The sequence below is a fragment of the Convolutriloba macropyga genome, chromosome 9, assembly GCF_964194025.1.
Source record: "Convolutriloba macropyga chromosome 9, txConMacr16.3, whole genome shotgun sequence".
Lineage (NCBI taxonomy): Eukaryota > Metazoa > Xenacoelomorpha > Acoela > Convolutidae > Convolutriloba > Convolutriloba macropyga.
The window spans coordinates 63,678,509-63,695,729 of NC_134476.1; the positions used below are offsets into that span (position 1 = coordinate 63,678,509).

At 40.1% G+C, this 17,221-nt stretch overlaps 13 non-coding genes across 13 annotated transcripts; all 13 read left to right on the plus strand.

The window, feature by feature from the left end:
• Window positions 1-199: 199 nt before the first annotated feature.
• On the plus strand, window positions 200-318 carry LOC142346618 (5S ribosomal RNA). The gene has a single exon (XR_012759667.1). It is a non-coding gene; the product is annotated as a 5S ribosomal RNA (ribosomal RNA).
• A 948-nt stretch (window positions 319-1,266) lies between these two features.
• Window positions 1,267-1,385, plus strand: LOC142347112 (5S ribosomal RNA). The gene has a single exon (XR_012760134.1). It is a non-coding gene; the product is annotated as a 5S ribosomal RNA (ribosomal RNA).
• A 947-nt stretch (window positions 1,386-2,332) lies between these two features.
• LOC142347113 (5S ribosomal RNA) lies at window positions 2,333-2,451 on the plus strand. The gene has a single exon (XR_012760135.1). It is a non-coding gene; the product is annotated as a 5S ribosomal RNA (ribosomal RNA).
• A 1,135-nt stretch (window positions 2,452-3,586) lies between these two features.
• LOC142346619 (5S ribosomal RNA) lies at window positions 3,587-3,705 on the plus strand. Its single transcript, XR_012759668.1, has one exon. It is a non-coding gene; the product is annotated as a 5S ribosomal RNA (ribosomal RNA).
• Window positions 3,706-4,840: 1,135 nt separating this feature from the next.
• LOC142347146 (5S ribosomal RNA) lies at window positions 4,841-4,959 on the plus strand. The gene has a single exon (XR_012760166.1). It is a non-coding gene; the product is annotated as a 5S ribosomal RNA (ribosomal RNA).
• A 1,135-nt stretch (window positions 4,960-6,094) lies between these two features.
• Window positions 6,095-6,213, plus strand: LOC142346979 (5S ribosomal RNA). The gene has a single exon (XR_012760010.1). It is a non-coding gene; the product is annotated as a 5S ribosomal RNA (ribosomal RNA).
• A 1,083-nt stretch (window positions 6,214-7,296) lies between these two features.
• LOC142347137 (5S ribosomal RNA) lies at window positions 7,297-7,415 on the plus strand. The gene has a single exon (XR_012760157.1). It is a non-coding gene; the product is annotated as a 5S ribosomal RNA (ribosomal RNA).
• A 1,326-nt stretch (window positions 7,416-8,741) lies between these two features.
• Window positions 8,742-8,860, plus strand: LOC142346620 (5S ribosomal RNA). Its single transcript, XR_012759669.1, has one exon. It is a non-coding gene; the product is annotated as a 5S ribosomal RNA (ribosomal RNA).
• A 948-nt stretch (window positions 8,861-9,808) lies between these two features.
• On the plus strand, window positions 9,809-9,927 carry LOC142347017 (5S ribosomal RNA). The gene has a single exon (XR_012760045.1). It is a non-coding gene; the product is annotated as a 5S ribosomal RNA (ribosomal RNA).
• A 2,822-nt stretch (window positions 9,928-12,749) lies between these two features.
• On the plus strand, window positions 12,750-12,868 carry LOC142347211 (5S ribosomal RNA). The gene has a single exon (XR_012760226.1). It is a non-coding gene; the product is annotated as a 5S ribosomal RNA (ribosomal RNA).
• Window positions 12,869-13,815: 947 nt separating this feature from the next.
• On the plus strand, window positions 13,816-13,934 carry LOC142347149 (5S ribosomal RNA). The gene has a single exon (XR_012760169.1). It is a non-coding gene; the product is annotated as a 5S ribosomal RNA (ribosomal RNA).
• A 1,319-nt stretch (window positions 13,935-15,253) lies between these two features.
• LOC142347003 (5S ribosomal RNA) lies at window positions 15,254-15,372 on the plus strand. Its single transcript, XR_012760032.1, has one exon. It is a non-coding gene; the product is annotated as a 5S ribosomal RNA (ribosomal RNA).
• Window positions 15,373-16,697: 1,325 nt separating this feature from the next.
• Window positions 16,698-16,816, plus strand: LOC142347101 (5S ribosomal RNA). The gene has a single exon (XR_012760124.1). It is a non-coding gene; the product is annotated as a 5S ribosomal RNA (ribosomal RNA).
• The last annotated feature ends 405 nt before the right edge of the window (window positions 16,817-17,221 follow it).

Genomic DNA, 17,221 nt, shown 5'->3' on the forward strand with positions numbered 1-17,221 from the left:
AGCAAAAAGTTTGTGCGTTGGTCATAAAACACTGTATGGCTACGAATTGCATAAATTATAACACAAACGTGGCTAAAATTGCATGTATTAAGTGACTATTTTGCAAACCGCAAGGCGGCGAGTTAAAGTGATCCTGTATATGAATATAAGACTACAATACAATACTGTTGTATATAAATTCGCCCCCACTTACGCAAATGCCTACGACCATACCATGTTGAATGCACCGGTTCTCGTCCGATCACCGAAGTTAAGCAACATTGGGCCTGGTTAGTACTTGGATGGGTGACCGCTTGGGAACACCAGGTGTTGTAGGCTTTTTTTTGAGTATTCACACCTCATAGAATACTTTTATTCGATATTTACACATTTTAGAGCCTCAGAAAGCCTCGGTGATCGAAAAAGTTAAGCCTCATCGAGCGCGGATACTTTTTTGGAAATTGGAAAAAAACTTGTCCAAAATGGTTCGCTGTGCCAGATTTTTTTTATTTTATCCCCAACTATGGCTCAAGTGGAGCATGCCCACAAAAAATGAGCCAATTCGGACTAAAATTGACGATTTGGTGGCCAAAACTAAGTTCGGTGATCGAAAAAGTTAAGCCTCATCGAGCGCGGATACTTTTTGTAACTGACAATTTCAGCAATAACCATTGCTCCAAACACACCCCATATACTTGTAAAGGCCATTCTAATAGTTCCCCTGCTTGCGTTTACTCTATATTTGGTATTTGGAACTGTCTCGGAAACATCAATACTAATTATAAAATTTCCCTTTATTAAACTAACTTTTAAGTTAGTGCAAATCGCTCAGTTCCATTCTTTAGGCTGCACTCCGCTAACGCAGCGTGCATTCAAATAACACTTATCAAATAGAGTTGATACTTACCTATTTAATAAGTTTATCACAACAATTAGGCTAAAAGCAATTGAGCTATGATTTTCCCAAGTACCGGCCTAAACCCACTGAAGTCATGCCTCCGGTTCAATGTCCGGTTGAACAGGTTCCTCGGACCCAATTCATCTCTCCCTTGTTTTGGGGCCGTTCCACTGTATTGTGGAAGGTTGGAAGCAAAAAGTTTGTGCGTTGGTCATAAAACACTGTATGGCTACGAATTGCATAAATTATAACACAAACGTGGCTAAAATTGCATGTATTAAGTGACTATTTTGCAAACCGCAAGGCGGCGAGTTAAAGTGATCCTGTATATGAATATAAGACTACAATACAATACTGTTGTATATAAATTCGCCCCCACATACGCAAATGCCTACGACCATACCATGTTGAATGCACCGGTTCTCGTCCGATCACCGAAGTTAAGCAACATTGGGCCTGGTTAGTAATTGGATGGGTGACCGCTTGGGAACACCAGGTGTTGTAGGCTTTTTTGTGAGTATTCAAACCTCATAGAAAACTTTTTTTCGATATTTACACATTTTAGAGCCTCAAAAAGCCTCGGTGATCAAAAAAGTTAAGCCTCATCGAGCGCGGATACTTTTTTGGAAATTGGTCAAAACTTGTCCAAACTGGTTCGCTGCGCCAGATTTTTTTTATTTTATCCCCAACTATGGCTCAAGTGGAGCATGCCCACAAAAAATGAGCCAATTCGGACTAAAATTGACGATTTGGTGGCCAAAACTAAGTTCGGTGATCGAAAAAGTTAAGCCTCATCGAGCGCGGATACTTTTTGTAACTGACAATTTCAGCAATAACCATTGCTCCAAACACACCCCATATACTTGTAAAGGCCATTCTAATAGTTCCCCTGCTTGCGTTTACTCTATATTTGGTATTTGGAACTGTCTCGGAAACATCAATACTAATTGTAAAATTTCCCTTTATTAAACTAACTTTTAAGTTAGTGCAAATCGCTCAGTTCCATTCTTTAGGCTGCACTCCGCTAACGCAGCGTGCATTCAAATAACACTTATCAAATAGAGTTGATACTTACCTATTTAATAAGTTTATCACAACAATTAGGCTAAAAGCAATTGAGCTATGATTTTCCCAAGTACCGGCCTAAACCCACTGAAGTCATGCCTCCGGTTCAATGTCCGGTTGAACAGGTTCCTCGGACCCAATTCATCTCTCCCTTGTTTTGGGGCCGTTCCACTGTATTGTGGAAGGTTGGAAGCAAAAAGTTTGTGCGTTGGTCATAAAACACTGTATGGCTACGAATTGCATAAATTATAACACAAACGTGGCTAAAATTGCATGTATTAAGTGACTATTTTGCAAACCGCAAGGCGGCGAGTTAAAGTGATCCTGTATATGAATATAAGACTACAATACAATACTGTTGTATATAAATTCGCCCCCACATACGCAAATGCCTACGACCATACCATGTTGAATGCACCGGTTCTCGTCCGATCACCGAAGTTAAGCAACATTGGGCCTGGTTAGTAATTGGATGGGTGACCGCTTGGGAACACCAGGTGTTGTAGGCTTTTTTGTGAGTATTCAAACCTCATAGAAAACTTTTTTTCGATATTTACACATTTTAGAGCCTCAAAAAGCCTCGGTGATCAAAAAAGTTAAGCCTCATCGAGCGCGGATACTTTTTTGGAAATTGGTCAAAACTTGTCCAAACTGGTTCGCTGTGCCAGATTTTTTTTATTTTATCCCCAACTATGACTCAAGTGGAGCATGCCCACAAAAAATGAGCCAATTCGGACTAAAATTGACGATTTGGTGGCCAAAACAAAGTTCGGTGATCGAAAAAGTTAAGCCTCATCGAGCGCGGATACTTTTTTGGAAATTGGTGAAAACTTGTCCAAAATGGTTCGCTGTGCCAGATTTTTTTATCTGATCCCCAATTATGGCTCAGGTGGAGCATGCCTACAAAAAATGAGCCATTTCGGACTAAAATTGACGATTTGGTGGCCAAAACTAAGTTCGGTGATCGAAAAAGTTAAGCCTCATCGAGCGCGGATACTTTTTGTAAATGACAATTTCAGCAATAACCATTGCTCCAAGCACACCCCATATACTTGTAAAGGCCATTCTAATAGTTCCCCTGCTTGCGTTTACTGTATATTTGGTATTTGGAACTGTCTCGGAAACATCAATACTAATTGTAAAATTTCCCTTTATTAAACTAACTTTTAAGTTAGTGCAAATCGCTCAGTTCCATTCTTTAGGCTGCACTCCGCTAACGCAGCGTGCATTCAAATAAAACTTATCAAATAGAGTTGATACTTACCTATTTAATAAGTTTATCACAACAATTAGGCTAAAAGCAATTGAGCTATGATTTTCCCAAGTACCGGCCTAAACCCACTGAAGTCATGCCTCCGGTTCAATGTCCGGTTGAACAGGTTCCTCGGACCCAATTCATCTCTCCCTTGTTTTGGGGCCGTTCCACTGTATTGTGGAAGGTTGGAAGCAAAAAGTTTGTGCGTTGGTCATAAAACACTGTATGGCTACGAATTGCATAAATTATAACACAAACGTGGCTAAAATTGCATGTATTAAGTGACTATTTTGCAAACCGCAAGGCGGCGAGTTAAAGTGATCCTGTATATGAATATAAGACTACAATACAATACTGTTGTATATAAATTCGCCCCCACATACGCAAATGCCTACGACCATACCATGTTGAATGCACCGGTTCTCGTCCGATCACCGAAGTTAAGCAACATTGGGCCTGGTTAGTACTTGGATGGGTGACCGCTTGGGAACACCAGGTGTTGTAGGCTTTTTTGTGAGTATTCAAACCTCATAGAAAACTTTTATTCGATATTTACACATTTTAGAGCCTCAAAAAGCCTCGGTGATCGAAAAAGTTAAGCCTCATCGAGCGCGGATACTTTTTTTGGAAATTGGTTAAAACTTGTCCAGACTGGTTCGCTGTGCCAGATTTTTTTTATTTTATCCCCAACTATGACTCAAGTGGAGCATGCCCACAAAAAATGAGCCAATTCGGACTAAAATTGACGATTTGTGGCCAAAACAAAGTTCGGTGATCGAAAAAGTTAAGCCTCATCGAGCGCGGATACTTTTTTGGAAATTGGTGAAAACTTGTCCAAAATGGTTCGCTGTGCCAGATTTTTTTATCTGATCCCCAACTATGGCTCAAGTGAAGCATGCCTACAAAAAATGAGCCATTTCGGACTAAAATTGACGATTTGGTGGCCAAAACTAAGTTCGGTGATCGAAAAAGTTAAGCCTCATCGAGCGCGGATACTTTTTGTAAATGACAATTTCAGCAATAACCATTGCTCCAAGCACACCCCATATACTTGTAAAGGCCATTCTAATAGTTCCCCTGCTTGCGTTTACTGTATATTTGGTATTTGGAACTGTCTCGGAAACATCAATACTAATTGTAAAATTTCCCTTTATTAAACTAACTTTTAAGTTAGTGCAAATCGCTGGGTTCCATTCTTTAGGCTGCACTCCGCTAACGCAGAGTGCATTCAAATAAAACTTATCAAATAAAGTTGATACTTACCTATTTAATAAGTTTATCACAACAATTAGGCTAAAAGCAATTGAGCTATGATTTTCCCAAGTACCGGCCTAAACCCACTGAAGTCATGCCTCCGGTTCAATGTCCGGTTGAACAGGTTCCTCGGACCCAATTCATCTCTCCCTTGTTTTGGGACCGTTCCACAGTATTGTGGAAGGTTGGAAGCAAAAAGTTTGTGCGTTGGTCATAAAACACTGTATGGCTACGAATTGCATAAATTATAACACAAACGTGGCTAAGATTGCATGTATTAAGTGACTATTTTGCAAACCGCAAGGCGGCGAGTTAAAGTGATCCTGTATATGAATATAAGACTACAATACAATACTGTTGTATATAAATTCGCTCCCACTTACGCAAATGCCTACGACCATACCATGTTGAATGCACCGGTTCTCGTCCGATCACCGAAGTTAAGCAACATTGGGCCTGGTTAGTACTTGGATGGGTGACGGCTTGGGAACACCAGGTGTTGTAGGCTTTTTTTTGAGTATTCAAACCTCATAGAATATTTTTATTCGATATTTACACATTTTAGAGCCTCAAAAAGCCTCGGTGGTCGAAAAAGTTAAGCCTCATCGAGCGCGGATACTTTTTTGGAAATTGGTAAAAACTTGTCCAAAATGGTTCGCTGTGGCAGATTTTTTTATTTTATCCCCAACTATGGCTCAAGTGGAGCATGCCCACAAAAAATGAGCCAATTCGGACTAAAATTGACGATTTGGTGGCCAAAACAATGTTCGGTGATCGAAAAAGTTAAGCCTCATCGAGCGCGGATACTTTTTTGGAAATTGGTAAAAACTTGTCCAAAATGGTTCGCTGTGCCAGATTTTTTTTATTTTATCCCCAACTATGACTCAAGTGGAGCATGCCCACAAAAAATGAGCCAATTCGGACTAAAATTGACGATTTGGTGGCCAAAACAAAGTTCGGTGATCGAAAAAGTTAAGCCTCATCGAGCGCGGATACTTTTTGTAAATGACAATTTCAGCAATAACCATTGCTCCAAGCACACCCCATATACTTGTAAAGGCCATTCTAATAGTTCCCCTGCTTGCGTTTACTGTATATTTGGTATTTGGAACTGTCTCGGAAACATCAATACTAATTGTAAAATTTCCCTTTATTAAACTAACTTTTAAGTTATTGCAAATCGCTCAGTTCCATTCTTTAGGCTGCACTCCGCTAACGCAGAGTGCATTCAAATAAAACTTATCAAATAGAGTTGATACTTACCTATTTAATAAGTTTATCACAACAATTAGGCTAAAAGCAATTGAGCTATGATTTTCCCAAGTACCGGCCTAAACCCACTGAAGTCATGCCTCCGGTTCAATGTCCGGTTGAACAGGTTCCTCGGACCCAATTCATCTCTCCCTTGTTTTGGGGCCGTTCCACTGTATTGTGGAAGGTTGGAAGCAAAAAGTTTGTGCCTTGGTCAAAATACACTGTATGGCTACGAATTGCATAAATTATAACACAAACGTGGCTAAAATTGCATGTATTAAGTGACTATTTTGCAAACCGCAAGGCGGCGAGTTAAAGTGATCCTGTATATGAATATAAGACTACAATACAATACTGTTATATATAAATTCGCCCCCACTTACGCAAATGCCTACGACCATTCCATGTTGAATGCACCGGTTCTCGTCCGATCACCGAAGTTAAGCAACATTGGGCCTGGTTAGTACTTGGATGGGTGACCGCTTGGGAACACCAGGTGTTGTAGGCTTTTTCTTTCGAGTATTCAAACCTCATAGAATACTTTTATTCGATATTTACGCATTTTAGAGCCTCAAAAAGCCTCGGTGATCGAAAAAGTTAAGCCTCATCGAGCGCGGATACTTTTTTGGAAATTGGTAAAAACTTGTCCAAAATGGTTCGCTGTGCCAGATTTTTTTTATTTTATCCCCAACTATGACTCAAGTGGAGCATGCCCACAAAAAATGAGCCAATTCGGACTAAAATTGACGATTTGGTGGCCAAAACAAAGTTCGGTGATCGAAAAAGTTAAGCCTCATCGAGCGCGGATACTTTTTGGAAATTGGTGAAAACTTGTCCAAAATGATTCGCTGTGCCAGATTTTTTTTATTTGATCCCCAACTATGGCTCAAGTGGAGCATGCCTACAAAAAATGAGCCATTTCGGACTAAAATTGACGATTTGGTGGCCAAAACTAAGTTCGGTGATCGAAAAAGTTAAGCCTCATCGAGCGCGGATACTTTTTGTAAATGACAATTTCAGCAATAACCATTGCTCCAAGCACAACCCATATACTTGTAAAGGCCATTCTAATAGTTCCCCTGCTTGCGTTTACTGTATATTACTGTGTAACTTTTAAGTTAGTGCAAATCGCTCAGTTCCATTCTTTAGGCTGCACTCCGCTAACGCAGCGTGCATTCAAATAAAACTTATCAAATAGAGTTGATACTTACCTATTTAATAAGTTTATCACAACAATTAGGCTAAAAGCAATTGAGCTATGATTTTCCCAAGTACCGGCCTAAACCCACTGAAGTCATGCCTCCGGTTCAATGTCCGGTTGAACAGGTTCCTCGGACCCAATTCATCTCTCCCTTGTTTTGGGGCCGTTCCACTGTATTGTGGAAGGTTGGAAGCAAAAAGTTTGTGCGTTGGTCATAATACACTGTATGGCTACGAATTGCATAAATTATAACACAAACGTGGCTAAAATTGCATGTATTAAGTGACTATTTTGCAAACCGCAAGGAGGCGAGTTAAAGTGATCCTGTATATGAATATAAGACTACAATACAATACTGTTATATATAAATTCGCCCCCACTTACGCAAATGCCTACGACCATTCCATGTTGAATGCACCGGTTTTCGTCCGATCACCGAAGTTAAGCAACATTGGGCCTGGTTAGTACTTGGATGGGTGACCGCTTGGGAACACCAGGTGTTGTAGGCTTTTTCTTTTGAGTATTCAAACCTCATAGAATACTTTTATTGGATATTTACACATTTTAGAGCCTCAAAAAGCCTCGGTGATCGAAAAAGTTAAGCCTCATCGAGCGCGGATACTTTTTTGGAAATTGGTAAAAACTTGTCCAAAATGGTTCGCTGTGCCAGATTTTTTTTATTTTATCCCCAACTATGGCTCAAGTGGAGCATGCCCACAAAAAATGAGCCAATTCGGACTAAAATTGACAATTTGGTGGCCAAAACAAAGTTCGGTGATCGAAAAAGTTAAGCCTCATCGAGCGCGGATACTTTTTTGGAAATTGGTGAAAACTTGTCCAAAATGGTTCGCTGTGCCAGATTTTTTTTATTTTATCCCCAACTATGGCTCAAGTGGAGCATGCCCACAAAAAATGAGCCAATTCGGACTAAAATTGACAATTTGGTGGCCAAAACAAAGTTCGGTGATCGAAAAAGTTAAGCCTCATCGAGCGCGGATACTTTTTTGGAAATTGGTGAAAACTTGTCCAAAATGGTTCGCTGTGCCAGATTTTTTTATTTTATCCCCAACTATGGCTCAAGTGGAGCGTGCCCACAAAAAATGAGCCCTTTCGGACTAAAATTGACGATTTGGTGGCCAAAACTAAGTTCGGTGATCGAAAAAGTTAAGCCTCATCGAGCGCGGATACTTTTTGTAAATGACAATTTCAGCAATAACCATTGCTCCAAACACACCCCATATACTTGTAAAGGCCATTCTAATAGTTCCCCTGCTTGCGTTTACTGTATATTTGGTATTTGGAACTGTCTCGGAAACATCAATACTAATTGTAAAATTTCCCTTTATTAAACTAACTTTTAAGTTAGTGCAAATCGCTGAGTTCCATTCTTTAGGCTGCACTCCGCTAACGCAGAGTGCATTCAAATAAAACTTATCAAATAGAGTTGATACTAACCTATTTAATAAGTTTATCACAACAATTAGGCTATAAGCAATTGAGCTATGATTTTCCCAAGTACCGGCCTAAACCCACTGAAGTCATGCCTCCGGTTCAATGTCCGGTTGAACAGGTTCCTCGAACCCAATTCATCTCTCCCTTGTTTTGGGGCCGTTCCACTGTATTGTGGAAGGTTGGAAGCAAAAAGTTTGTGCGTTGGTCATAATACACTGTATGGCTACGAATTGCATAAATTATAACACAAACGTGGCTAAAATTGCATGTATTAAGTGACTATTTTGCAAACCGCAAGGCGGCGAGTTAAAGTGATCCTGTATATGAATATAAGACTACAATACAATACTGTTGTATATAAATTCGCTCCCACTTACGCAAATGCCTACGACCATACCATGTTGAATGCACCGGTTCTCGTCCGATCACCGAAGTTAAGCAACATTGGGCCTGGTTAGTACTTGGATGGGTGACCGCTTGGGAACACCAGGTGTTGTAGGCTTTTTCTTTTGAGTATTCAAACCTCATAGAATACTTTTATTCGATATTTACACATTTTAGAGCCTCAAAAAGCCTCGGTGATCGAAAAAGTTAAGCCTCATCGAGCGCGGATACTTTTTTGGAAATTGGTAAAAACTTGTCCAAAATGGTTCGCTGTGCCAGATTTTTTTATTCTATCCCCAACTATGGCTCAAGTGCAGCATGCCCACAAAAAATGAGCCATTTCGGACTAAAATTGACGATTTGGTGGCCAAAACTAAGTTCGGTGATCGAAAAAGTTAAGCCTCATCGAGCGCGGATACTTTTTGTAAATGACAATTTCAGCAATAACCATTGCTCCAAACACACCCCATATACTTGTAAAGGCCATTCTAATAGCTCCCCTGCTTGCGTTTACTGTATGTTTGGTATTTGGAACTGTCTCGGAAACATCAATACTAATTGTAAAATTTCCCTTTATTAAACTAATTTTTAAGTTAGTGCAAATCGCTCAGTTCCATTCTTTAGGCTGCACTCCGCTAACGCAGAGTGCATTCAAATAAAACTTATCAAATAGAGTTGATACTTACCTATTTAATAAGTTTATCACAACAATTAGGCTAAAAGCAATTGAGCTATGATTTTCCCAAGTACCGGCCTAAACCCACTGAAGTCATGCCTCCGGTTCAATGTCCGGTTGAACAGGTTCCTCGGACCCAATTCATCTCTCCCTTGTTTTGGGGCCGTTCCACTGTATTGTGGAAGGTTGGAAGCAAAAAGTTTGTGCGTTGGTCATAATACACTGTATGGCTACGAATTGCATAAATTATAACACAAACGTGGCTAAAATTGCATGTATTTAGTGACTATTTTGCAAACCGCAAGGCGGCGAGTTAAAGTGGTCCTGTATATGAATATAAGACTACAATACAATACTGTTGTATATAAATTCGCCCCCACTTACGCAAATGCCTACGACCATACCATGTTGAATGCACCAGTTCTCGTCCGATCACCGAAGTTAAGCAACATTGGGCCTGGTTAGTACTTGGATGGGTGACCGCTTGGGAACACCAGGTGTTGTAGGCTTTTTCTTTTGAGTATTCAAACCTCATAGAATACTTTTATTCGATATTTACACATTTTAGAGCCTCAAAAAGCCTCGGTGATCGAAAAAGTTAAGCCTCATCGAGCGCGGATACTTTTTTGGAAATTGGTAAAAACTTGTCCAAAATGGTTCGCTGTGCCAGATTTTTTTTATTTTATCCCCAATTATGGCTCAAGTGGAGCATGCCCACAAAAAATGAGCCAATTCGGACTAAAATTGACGATTTGGTGGCCAAAACAAAGTTCGGTGATCGAAAAAGTTAAGCCTCATCGAGAGCGGATACTTTTTTGGAAATTGGTAAAAACTTGTCCAAAATGTTTCGCTGCGCCAGATTTTTTTATTTTATCCCCAACTATGGCTCAAGTGGAGCATGCCCACAAAGAGCCATTTCGGACTAAAATTGACGATTTGGTGGCCAAAACTAAGTTCGGTGATCGAAAAAGTTAAGCCTCATCGAGCGCGGATACTTTTTTGGAAATTGGTGAAAACTTGTCCAAAATGGTTCGCTGTGCCCGATTTTTTTATTTTATCCCCAACTATGGCTCAAGTGGAGCATGCCCACAAAAAATGAGCCAATTCGGACTAAAATTGACGATTTGGTGGCCAAAACAAAGTTCGGTGATCGAAAAAGTTAAGCCTCATCGAGCGCGGATACTTTTTTGGAAATTGGTGAAAACTTGTCCAAAATGGTTCGCTGTGCCCGATTTTTTTATTTTATCCCCAACTATGGCTCAAGTGGAGCATGCCTACAAAAAATGAGCCATTTCGGACTAAAATTGACGATTTGGTGGCCAAAACTAAGTTCGGTGATCGAAAAAGTTAAGCCTCATCGAGCGCGGATACTTTTTTGGAAATTGGTGAAAACTTGTCCAAAATGGTTCGCTGTGCCCGATTTTTTTATTTTATCCCCAACTATGGCTCAAGTGGAGCATGCCTACAAAAAATGAGTCATTTCGGACTAAAATTGACGATTTGGTGGCCAAAACTAAGTTCGGTGATCGAAAAAGTTAAGCCTCATCGAGCGCGGATACTTTTTTGGAAATTGGTGAAAACTTGTCCAAAATGGTTCGCTGTGCCCGATTTTTTTATTTTATCCCCAACTCTGGCTCAAGTGGAGCATGCCTACAAAAAATGAGCCATTTCGGACTAAAATTGACGATTTGGTGGCCAAAACTAAGTTCGGTGATCGAAAAAGTTAAGCCTCATCGAGCGCGGATACTTTTTTGGAAATTGGTAAAAACTTGTCCAAAATGGTTCGCTGTGCCAGATTTTTTTTATTTTATCCCCAATTATGGCTCAAGTGGAGCATGCCCACAAAAAATGAGCCAATTCGGACTAAAATTGACGATTTGGTGGCCAAAACAAAGTTCGGTGATCGAAAAAGTTAAGCCTCATCGAGAGCGGATACTTTTTTGGAAATTGGTAAAAACTTGTCCAAAATGTTTCGCTGCGCCAGATTTTTTTATTTTATCCCCAACTATGGCTCAAGTGGAGCATGCCCACAAAGAGCCATTTCGGACTAAAATTGACGATTTGGTGGCCAAAACTAAGTTCGGTGATCGAAAAAGTTAAGCCTCATCGAGCGCGGATACTTTTTTGGAAATTGGTGAAAACTTGTCCAAAATGGTTCGCTGTGCCCGATTTTTTTATTTTATCCCCAACTATGGCTCAAGTGGAGCATGCCCACAAAAAATGAGCCAATTCGGACTAAAATTGACGATTTGGTGGCCAAAACAAAGTTCGGTGATCGAAAAAGTTAAGCCTCATCGAGCGCGGATACTTTTTTGGAAATTGGTGAAAACTTGTCCAAAATGGTTCGCTGTGCCCGATTTTTTTATTTTATCCCCAACTATGGCTCAAGTGGAGCATGCCTACAAAAAATGAGTCATTTCGGACTAAAATTGACGATTTGGTGGCCAAAACTAAGTTCGGTGATCGAAAAAGTTAAGCCTCATCGAGCGCGGATACTTTTTTGGAAATTGGTGAAAACTTGTCCAAAATGGTTCGCTGTGCCCGATTTTTTTATTTTATCCCCAACTCTGGCTCAAGTGGAGCATGCCTACAAAAAATGAGCCATTTCGGACTAAAATTGACGATTTGGTGGCCAAAACTAAGTTCGGTGATCGAAAAAGTTAAGCCTCATCGAGCGCGGATACTTTTTGTAAATGACAATTTCAGCAATAACCATTGCTCCAAACACACCCCATATACTTGTAAAGGCCATTCTAATAGTTCCCCTGCTTGCGTTTACTGTATATTTGGTATTTGGAACTGTCTCGGAAACATCAATACTAATTGTAAAATTTCCCTTTATTAAACTAACTTTTAAGTTAGTGCAAATCGCTCAGTTCCAATCTTTAGGCTGCACTCCGCTAACGCAGAGTGCATTCAAATAAAACTTATCAAATAGAGTTGATACTTACCTATTTAATAAGTTTATCACAACAATTAGGCTAAAAGCAATTGAGCTATGATTTTCCCAAGTACCGGCCTAAACCCACTGAAGTCATGCCTCCGGTTCAATGTCCGGTTGAACAGGTTCCTCGGACCCAATTCATCTCTCCCTTGTTTTGGGGCCGTTCCACTGTATTGCGGAAGGTTGGAAGCAAAAAGTTTGTGCGTTGGTCATAATACACTGTATGGCTACGAATTGCATAAATTATAACACAAACGTGACTAAAATTGCATGTATTTAGTGCCTATTTTGCAAACCGCAAGGCGGCGAGTTAAAGTGGTCCTGTATATGAATATAAGACTACAATACAATACTGTTGTAGATAAATTCGCCCCCACTTACGCAAATGCCTACGACCATACCATGTTGAATGCACCGGTTCTCGTCCGATCAACGAAGTTAAGCAACATTGGGCCTGGTTAGTACTTGGATGGGTGACCGCTTGGGAATACCAGGTATTGTAGGCTTTTTCTTTTGAGTATTCAAACCTCATAGAATACTTTTATTCGATATTTACACATTTTAGAGCCTGAAAAAGCCTCGGTGATCGAAAAAGTTAAGCCTCATCGAGCGCGGATACTTTTTTGGAAATTGGTAAAAACTTTTCCAAAATGGTTCGCTGTGCCAGATTTTTTATTTTATCCCCAACTATGGCTCAAGTGGAGCATGCCCACAAAAAATGAGCCATTTCGGACTAAAATTGACGATTTGGTGGCCAAAACTAAGTTCGGTGATCGAAAAAGTTAAGCCTCATCGAGCGGGGATACTTTTTGTAAATGACAATTTCAGCAATAACCATTGCTCCAAACACACCCCATATACTTATAAAGGCCATTCTAATAGTTCCCCTTCTTGCGTTTACTGTATATTTGGTATTTGGAACTGTCTCGGAAACATCAATACTAATTGTAAAATTTCCCTTTATTAAACTAATTTTTAAGTTAGTGCAAATTGCTCAGTTCCATTCTTTAGGCTGCACTCCGCTAACGCAGAGTGCATTCAAATAAAACGTATCAAATAGAGTTGATATTTACCTATTTAATAAGTTTATCACAACAATTAGGCTAAAAGCAATTGAGCTATGATTTTCCCAAGTACCGGCCTAAACCCACTGAAGTCATGCCTCCGGTTCAATGTCCGGTTGAACAGGTTCCTCGGACCCAATTCATCTCTCCCTTGTTTTGGGGCCGTTCCACTGTATTGTGGAAGGTTGGAAGCAAAAAGTTTGTGCGTTGGTCATAATGCACTGTATGGCTACGAATTGCATAAATTATAACACAAACTTGGCTAAAATTGCATGTATTTAGTGACTATTTTGCAAACCGCAAGGCGGCGAGTTAAAGTGGTCCTGTATATGAATATAAGACTACAATACAATACTGTTGTATATAAATTCGCCCCCACTTACGCAAATGCCTACGACCATGCCATGTTGAATGCACCGGTTCTCGTCCGATCACCGAAGTTAAGCAAAATTGGGCCTGGTTAGTACTTGGATGGGTGACCGCTTGGGAACACCAGGTGTTGTAGGCTTTTTCTTTTGAGTATTCAAACCTCAAAGAATACTTTTATTCGATATTTACACATTTTAGAGCCTCAAAAAGCCTCGGTGATCGAAAAAGTTAAGCCTCATCGAGCGCGGATACTTTTTTGGAAATTGGTAAAAACTTGTCCAAAATGGTTCGCTGTGCCAATTTTTTTTTATTTTATCCCCAACTATGGCTCAAGTGGAGCATGCCCACAAAAAATGAGCCAATTCGGACTAAAATTGACGATTTGGTGGCCAAAACAAAGTTCGGTGATCGAAAAAGTTAAGCCTCATCGAGCGCGGATACTATTTTGGAAATTGGTAAAAACTTGTCCAAAATGTTTCGCTGTGCCAGATTTTTTTTATTTTATCCCCAACTATGGCTCAAGTGTAGCATGCCCACAAAAAATGAGCCAATTCGGACTAAAATTGACGATTTGGTGGCCAAAACAAAGTTCGGTGATCGAAAAAGTTAAGCCTCATCGAGCGCGGATACTTTTTTGGAAATTGGTGAAAACTTGTCCGAAATGGTTCGCTGTGCCAGATTTTTTTTATTTTATCCCCAACTATGGCTCAAGTGGAGCATGCCCACAAAAAATGAGCCAATTCGGACTAAAATTGACGATTTGGTGGCCAAAACTAAGTTCGGTGATCGAAAAAGTTAAGCCTCATCGAGCGCGGATACTTTTTGTAAATGACAATTTCAGCAATAACTATTGCTCCAAACACACCCCATATACTTGTAAAGGCCATTCTAATAGTTCCCCTGCTTGCGTTTACTGTATATTTGGTATTTGGAACTGTCTCGGAAACATCAATACTAATTGTAAAATTTCCCTTTATTAAACTAACTTTTAAGTTACTGCAAATCGCTCAGTTCCATTCTTTAGGATGCACTCCGCTAACGCAGAGTGCATTCAAATAAAACTTATCAAATAGAGTTGATACTTACCTATTTAATAAGTTTATCATAACAATTAGGCTAACGGCTATGATTTTCCCAAGTACCGGCCTAAACCCACTGAAGTCATGCCTCCGGTTCAATGTCCGGTTGAACAGGTTCCTCGGACCCAATTCATCTCTCCCTTGTTTTGGGGCCGTTCCAGTGTATTGTGGAAGGTTGGAAGCAAAAAGTTTGTGCGTTGGTCATAATACACTGTATGGCTACGAATTGCATAAATTATAACACAAACGTGGCTAAAATTGCATGTATTAAGTGACTATTTTGCAAACCGCAAGGCGGCGAGTTAAAGTGATCCTGTATATGAATATAAGACTACAATACAATACTGTTGTATATAAATTCGCCCCCACTAACGCAAATGCCTACGACCATACCATGTTGAATGCACCGGTTCTCGTCCGATCACCGAAGTTAAGCAACATTGGGCCTGGTTAGTACTTGGATGGATGACCGCTTGGGAACACCAGGTGTTGTAGGCTTTTTCTTTTGAGTATTCAAACCTCATAGAATACTTTTATTCGATATTTACACATTTTAGAGCCTCAAAAAGCCTCGGTGATCGAAAAAGTTAAGCCTCATCGAGCGCGGATACTTTTTTGGAAATTGGTAAAAACTTGTCCAAAATGGTTCGCTGTGCCAGATTTTGTTTTATTTTATCCCCAACTATGGCTCAAGTGGAGCATGCCCACAAAAAATGAGCCAATTCGGACTAAAATTGACGATTTGGTGGCCAAAACAATGTTCGGTGATCGAAAAAGTTAAGCCTCATCGAGCGCGGATACTTTTTTGGAAATTGGTGAAAACTTGTCCAAAATGTTTCGAAGTGCCAGATTTTTTTATTTTATCCCCAATTTTGGCTCAAGTGGAGCATGCCCACAAAAAATGAGCCATTTCGGACTAAAATTGACGATTTGGTGGCCAAAACTAAGTTCGGTGATCGAAAAAGTTAAGCCTCATCGAGCGCGGATACTTTTTCGGAAATTGGTGAAAACTTGTCCAAAATGTTTCGCTGTGCCAGATTTTTTTATTTTATCCCCAACTATGGCTCAAGTGGAGCATGCCCACAAAAAATGAGCCATTTCGGACTAAAATTGACGATTTGGTGGCCAAAACTAAGTTCGGTGATCGAAAAAGTTAAGCCTCATCGAGCGCGGATACTTTTTGTAAATGACAATTTCAGCAATAACCATTGCTCCAAACACACCCCATATACTTGTAAAGGCCATTCTAATAGTTCCCCTGCTTGCGTTTACTGTATATTTGGTATTTGGAACTGTCTCGGAAACATCAATACTAATTGTAAAATTTCCCTTTATTAAACTAACTTTTAAGTTAGTGCAAATCGCTCCGTTCCATTCTTTAGGCTGCACTCCGCTATCGCAGAGTGCATTCAAATAAAACTTATCAAATAGAGTTGGTACTTACCTATTTAATAAGTTTATCACAACAATTAGGCTAAAAGCAATTGAGCTATGATTTTCCCAAGTACCGGCCTAAACCCACTGAAGTCATGCCTCCGGTTCAATGTCCGGTTGAACAGGTTCCTCGGACCCAATTCATCTCTCCCTTGTTTTGGGCCGTTCCACTGTATTGTGGAAGGTTGGAAGCAAAAAGTTTGTGCGTTGGTCATAATACACTGTATGGCTACGAATTGCATAAATTATAACACAAACGTGGCTAAAATTGCATGTATTAAGTGACTATTTTGCAAACCGCAAGGCGGCGAGTTAAAGTGATCCTGTATATGAATATAAGACTACAAAACAATACTGTTGTATATAAATTCGCCCCCACTTACGCAAATGCCTACGACCATACCATGTTGAATGCACCGGTTCTCGTCCGATCACCGAAGTTAAGCAACATTGAGCCTGGTTAGTACTTGGATGGGTGACCGCTTGGGAACACCAGGTGTTGTAGGCTTTTTCTTTTGAGTATTCAAACCTCATAGAATACTTTTATTCGATATTTACACATTTTAGAGCCTCAAGAAGCCTCGGTGATCGAAAAAGTTAAGCCTCATCGAGCGCGGATACTTTTTTGGAAATTGGTAAAAACTTGTCCAAAATGGTTCGCTGTGCCAGATTTTGTTTTATTTTATCCCAAACTATGGCTCAAGTGGAGCATGCCCACAAAAAATGAGCCAATTCGGACTAAAATTGACGATTTGGTGGCCAAAACAAAGTTCGGTGATCGAAAAAGTTAAGCCTCATCGAGCGCGGATACTTTTTTGGAAATTGGTGAAAACTTGTCCAAAATGGTTCGCTGTGCCAGATTTTGTTTTATTTTGTCCCCAACTATGGCTCAAGTGGAGCATGCCCACAAAAA